This window comes from Myotis lucifugus, unplaced genomic scaffold, assembly GCF_000147115.1.
Source record: "Myotis lucifugus unplaced genomic scaffold, Myoluc2.0 scaffold_449, whole genome shotgun sequence".
NCBI lineage: Eukaryota > Metazoa > Chordata > Mammalia > Chiroptera > Vespertilionidae > Myotis > Myotis lucifugus.
The window spans coordinates 56,552-62,435 of record NW_005871497.1 but is presented as its reverse complement, the minus strand read 5'-3'; the positions used below and the strand labels follow the sequence as shown (position 1 = coordinate 62,435).

The 5,884-nt window shown below is 34.6% G+C and overlaps 1 pseudogene; it reads right to left on the bottom strand.

Annotated features, from left to right (window-relative positions):
* Positions 1-4,153: 4,153 nt before the first annotated feature.
* On the bottom strand, positions 4,154-5,477 carry LOC102416925 (annotated as a pseudogene).
* Positions 5,478-5,884: the final 407 nt, after the last annotated feature.

The window sequence follows — 5,884 nt, the reverse complement described above, 5'->3', positions numbered from 1 at the left end:
CTCCTGCAGGAGGCAACCAATTGATGTGTTTCTCTCACATTGATGTTTCTCTCTGTCTTTCCCTCTCTCTTCCACTCTCCCTAAAAATCAATGGAAAAATATCCTCAGGTGAGGATTAACAACAAAAATTGGCTTATATACTTGTGGAGACTGCAAATTCAACATCCATACCCCAAGTTGGCTGGTAGGCTATAAATTCAGATAAAAGTTAATATTATAGTCTTGAGTACAAAATCCACAGGGCAAGAAACTTAGACAGGGTTTCTATGCTTTAGTCTCAAGGCAGAATTCCTCTTTTTTAGAAAATCTCAGTCTTTGTTCTTAAGGCCTTCAACTGATTAGATGAATCCCATCCACATAATGAAAACTAATCTGCTTTACTTAAAGTCAACTGATTGCAAATGTTAATCACATCTATAAAATACCTCACAGCAACATCCAAACTAGTGTTTGACCAAACAGCTAGGTACCCTAACCTAGCCACATTAACTCAAAAAATTAACTATAACATCATGTGTAGCAATTTGGGTTAAAATTTCACATAACAGTTCATATTTCCTGAGCCAGTTTCACTGGAATTAACATGGTTTTTTGTTTGTTTCTATGTTTGTTCATTTTTGTTTTGTTTTGTTTTGTAAGAGCTAAAAGGAGTTTTATGGTAAAGTACATTGATAAAATATTGAAATAAATTTTCTGGAATATTTAAATGAGAATATGTACATGAAGTGTTCATGGAGCTCCAGGAACTCTAGGTACTAATGCTCTGTGTAACATGGTTTGGGAAATGCAGATGTAAACAATGATCGGCATCAAAAGTTATAGGCAAGAGGTAAATATTAATTGTGGTTTAGAAAGATTATTTTGATGAAAAAGTAAAAGTTGTATTGAGAAGGTACAGAAAGCAAGAGGCAGACAAGAAATCACAGCAGGAACCAATTGGAATGATTATCAATATATTCCCATACTATCAGTGTATTATATTTATATTAACTAGAATGATAATAAAATAAGCACAAGTTCAACTACGTAACCTCCTTGACATGAAAATTTTATGTAAAAATTTGAAAGTTCAAATATTAGTCCCAATTTGTAGTTGTTCCTAGTTAAGTTGGCTGCCTCTCTAATGAGAGCAAGCATCTTGTGGTTGTAATTCTCACATTTTCTCTCATTCTATAGAATTGTTGGATTAGATATCATTTACAACAAAGTCAGAAAAGGAAAGGAAGCTTATATATATTCACCTGGTCAAAAGCATCATTTATTGCCTATGTTTATGCCAGGAAATCTAGTTGATACGGATGCAAAACTGCCTAAGATAGAGTTTGCCTTACTCGCTATAATAATAAAAAATTCTGTTAACATAAATTAAACAAACTTTAAAATGTCTTGGTCCAATGGAAATGAAAAACTGAAGATAAATTTGGGTTAAAATGCTGGCTCTTGAAACTATGAGCTAATTACTTATTTATTCAAGTCTATTTCTTCATGTACAAAATCACTTTGTATGTAAAAGCACACATATCGAGGCCTGCATCTTGATCTAGATTTTAGGTTGTTCTCCTAAAAAAATTGTTTTAAAATATATATGAACAAATTGAAAAAACAATAACCAAGGAGACACTGTGTCCAGTGCCCTTAAATTCACCTTCAGGATAAAAAAATCTAGAGAATCTCATCTGATCTTCAATTCATCACCAGGTAAAGCAATGCCAAGATACACCATAGTCAGCACCTAAGTTGAAAGAAAAGCATCACAAATCCAATTAACTATGTGTAAATACATAATGTTTTCCCATCTTTCTGGTGATAAAATTTTATGAAAAGTATAACTTTGACATCAAAGCAAATGTCAAACTACTACAATGTTCACACTTTGTATAGTTCAATAACTAGAACATTTCTTGTGACCAAGATAATTATTGTGGTGCACAACAGCCCTTCTTTTACAATTTATTTAAAGAATTATTATTTGTCTAGTGGTAGCAGCATATTAAGGAGATATCAAAATGGCTCATTAGTCATCTTTTTCTTATTTTTGTTTTGAAAATTCAAGAAAGAATGTAACATTTGTAGCTGCCTTCCAACTACTGATGTTTAAATTGAGCTCATTTTCTAATCTCTAAAATCTGATGTTTAGGAATGAAGTATTTTACCTTAAAAGCTAAAATTGAACACAAAAGACTCTACCATCTTCAAATACTCTCTGCCAGCTTAGATTCTTCAACATTTGCACTACTAGCAAGACAAATATTATAAACAACAGTCTTAATTCTGAAAATGTTCATTAGACCTAGAGTTTGTAGTCAGCTTCACTAATTATCGCTTTGTTAGTAAATGTTCAAGTGAGTCAAATGTTAAGTAATACGCCTTCTATTTTTCTGATGCACAGATAATTAGCCATGATGTTTCTGAGAAAAATGAAAGGACAATGTCACCTTTTGAAGATTATACCACACCTTGTTTGCTTCAGGAAATAATTGAATTAGCTCAGAAGCAAATGCTAAAATAATAATAATATTTTGCTTAACAATAGGAACAAAATCGGATAAAGGAGAGGGGGGAAATCCTTTATAAGGCATGAATCACCTGCACTCTTCCAGGCTTCAGAAGCTGAGGCAAGGCTGACACTTCTGGATAAGCAGAGAGAGGATCCCTTATTACGGTACCATTTTTAAAATTTCAAAGACTTAAAATTTCTTTAGCCTTTGATTAAATCCAGTTTCTAATCAGTATAATTATTATGAGATCTCAAACTCTGTTTTCCACAGACTTCTCATAGACAATGCATTTGAAAGGAAATAGCATACATTTTTAAAAAATGGAAATATTTAACAAAGTCATCAACCTATGACCTTTATCCACTTTTATTAGTAAATGGTTAATACTTTTAGAAATTATAGTAATAAAAATAGCTTATACTCTAGAATACCAAATAGCTTTAAGGTAAATCTTTTAGATATAAATCAATATTTTAGTTTTGTAATAAAAATGAAAATGTTTTCAGTAGCAGAAACATCTGTTGTACTAAATTATACAAGAAATCATTGGGCCTGATTTTTTAATTAATCAATGTTTCCATTTAATTTGTCTATTTTATTACAAAGGGAAGGACATATAAATATCTGAGTGTGTTTTATATTTTGCTTGAGATTGTGACCATTCCACATGATGGAGGTACACTTATCAATTTGGTTTTCTATTCTTATTCTTCAAGTATTGCGATGTGACCATTTCATCAAATAATCACTTAATGTTACATTTAGAAAAATGGGCCTTAGATAGGTTAAGTAATGTGATCAGAGTTTGACCACTAAATGAAATTCAACTCTATTATTATTGATATAGTGTTTCTTCTCTTAAAATCACAAGATGTCCTACTGAATAAAGTCATTGTTAAAACATATTCATTTTCCATCAATTATGTTGTGGCTATCATGTTTTTATATTGCAACTTAAAGATTGGAAAAGCAGTACATTTGAAGTTGAGATTTTATAAGCATAAATAATTAGTTATTGATTCCACTACTTAGCTACTTTTCTTGCAAAATAATGAAGAAAAAAATAGCCCTAGCTGGTGTGCCTCAGTAGATAAAGCATCAGCCTGCGGACTGAAAGGTCCTGGGTTTGATTCCAGTCAAGGGCACATGCCCAGGTTGTGGGCTTGATCCACAGTCGGGGGTGTCCAGGAGGCAGCCAATCAATGATTCTCTGTCATCATTGATGTTTCTATCTCTCTCTCCCTCTCCCTTCCTCTCTGAAATCAATAAAATATATTTTTTTAAAAAAGAAAAAATAATTGTATAGTAACTGCAATTAAGGAGACTTCGGTTTGGTTTGGTTTGGTTTGGTTTGGTTTGGTTTGGTTTGGTTTGGTTTGGTTTTTTGTGTGTTTTTTTGTTTGTTTCTTTCTTTCATTTCCTTTGGGTAAAAGAATCCAGCAATAATGATCATATCAAAAGAGTTGAGCAGAAATGTTAAATTTCTAAAAGTTACTCATAAACAATGAAAATAATACTGATGACAAGATCAATAAAATAATTCATATTTCTAACTATACACATTTTAAGTTGTAACTTCATGTTTAAAAGTTTCTGCCTAGTGTTCATATGTTTAAATTATTAAATCAACAAAAACACCACAAAAAAAGTTTTTATTAATGTTTCTCACTACCTTTGATCGGCTTTTTATTAAAAATTATTTCTCCAAAGTGATTGATCTTTATGGAATAAACAAACAAGTTTATGCCACAGGCTTTTTTCTTCTGCGGTGGTTTCATTTCTGCGGGCTTCTCAGCGGCTGGTTTCTTAATAAGCTACAGCCTTTTCCCACCAACAGCTTCTGCTTTGTAAGGCCAACAGCCTCCTTGCCTTCCTTCACGACCATAGGCTTCTTGCCTGGAACCCCTTCTCATCTGATTTGGCTTCTACCGCTGCTGCTGCTTTATCTTCCTGGAGCTTGTGGTTCTAGGCCTGGCGAAGAATAGTGTTGCAATGCATGGTCTTTGCATATGGGTTTAGTTTCAACATGATTCTTGGGTTTTCCAGTGGATTCTTCTTCAAGACTCTGTGAAGAATCTTCTTGTGTGGTGCTTGAGGACTCTTTGGATCTCTGGGCTTTTTAAGATTCTGCTATGGTCTGTACTGAGCACCTGTGCATGGGAAGGTTGGAGTTACTCGTGAGGGAGGCAGCTTTCTGCCAACTGCCATAGAAATTATCCAACTTATGGAAAGCACTTTCAGATACAGCCCACAACCCACCAGGAACAAGTTTCAAAATGTTCATTTTGCTTACATTAAGCCAAGTATTTCCAGGGATGTTCTGAAGGCTTTGATAATACCATTGTCCTCATTAAAGATGACACAAGGTCCCTTGTACTGGATATGATGACAGTTTCTTGTTTTGCCTTTGCCAGTTCTCATTCGCTGAGAAGCATAGACCTTGTTGATACCATTCCCATTCCAGGCCTTAAGTTTCTTAAGAAGCAAAAACGGCCTCCTTGGTTTTCTTATAACCTTCAACTTTAGCTTCAACCATCAAAAGACATTCGGGAACTTCCTCAATGTGATGATGATCTTTAGACGTGAACAGTGCAGGGAAGGCCGAGGCAGCCAGGGCAGAGCCGATGGCAGGTCACTTCTGTGTGTTGTTCACACTGCGGTGCCAATGGCACCAGGTTTTGGTTGATGTAAATGTGTGCCTCCCACAACACATACTTCCAAAAGTACCCTGGCCAGAATGAGGAGTGCCACCACCTCAAACTCTGAGAATTTGAGCTCACAGTACTGCCAGCAGCCCAAGACTCGGCACTGGTTTGATGACCTGCCAATTCACTGACAGCATAGGGCTGTCTAGTGTTTTTGCACAAGTTGGCATGAACAAAGTTCACAATATCCGGTTGAATGGGAGCCTTAAACACAACAGGCAAAATGATTCCCCCTTTCAGAGTACACTGATGTCAGTGGATGAACACACGCCATGGTGTGGAGAGAAGGCCACGCTCCTCTACCTGGTGGCTCCCATAGAAAGAGCCATGAAAATGTTAATAACAGAAAATCCACACATAAATAATCATATCAGACATTTTAATTTTTGCTTATGTTTTTCTGTCCTTATCTATTTGGATAATTGACATACAATGTGGTATTAAACTTTCTTATTATTACACATGAAGACTATGTCGAAATTTGAAATTTTTTTCAAATTTTTGAAAAGAAAAATTTCATGATAGTCTTCATGATTATCAGTATTCATATATTTTATTATAATGTTTCTCCTTTGGTTAAAATTCATCAAATACAAAATGATACTGCTTTTATTTTCCCACCACCATGAAGCACCCTCTGTTGCCTACTTCTAGAAGACCCTAAGACAAGATGAAGGCTCT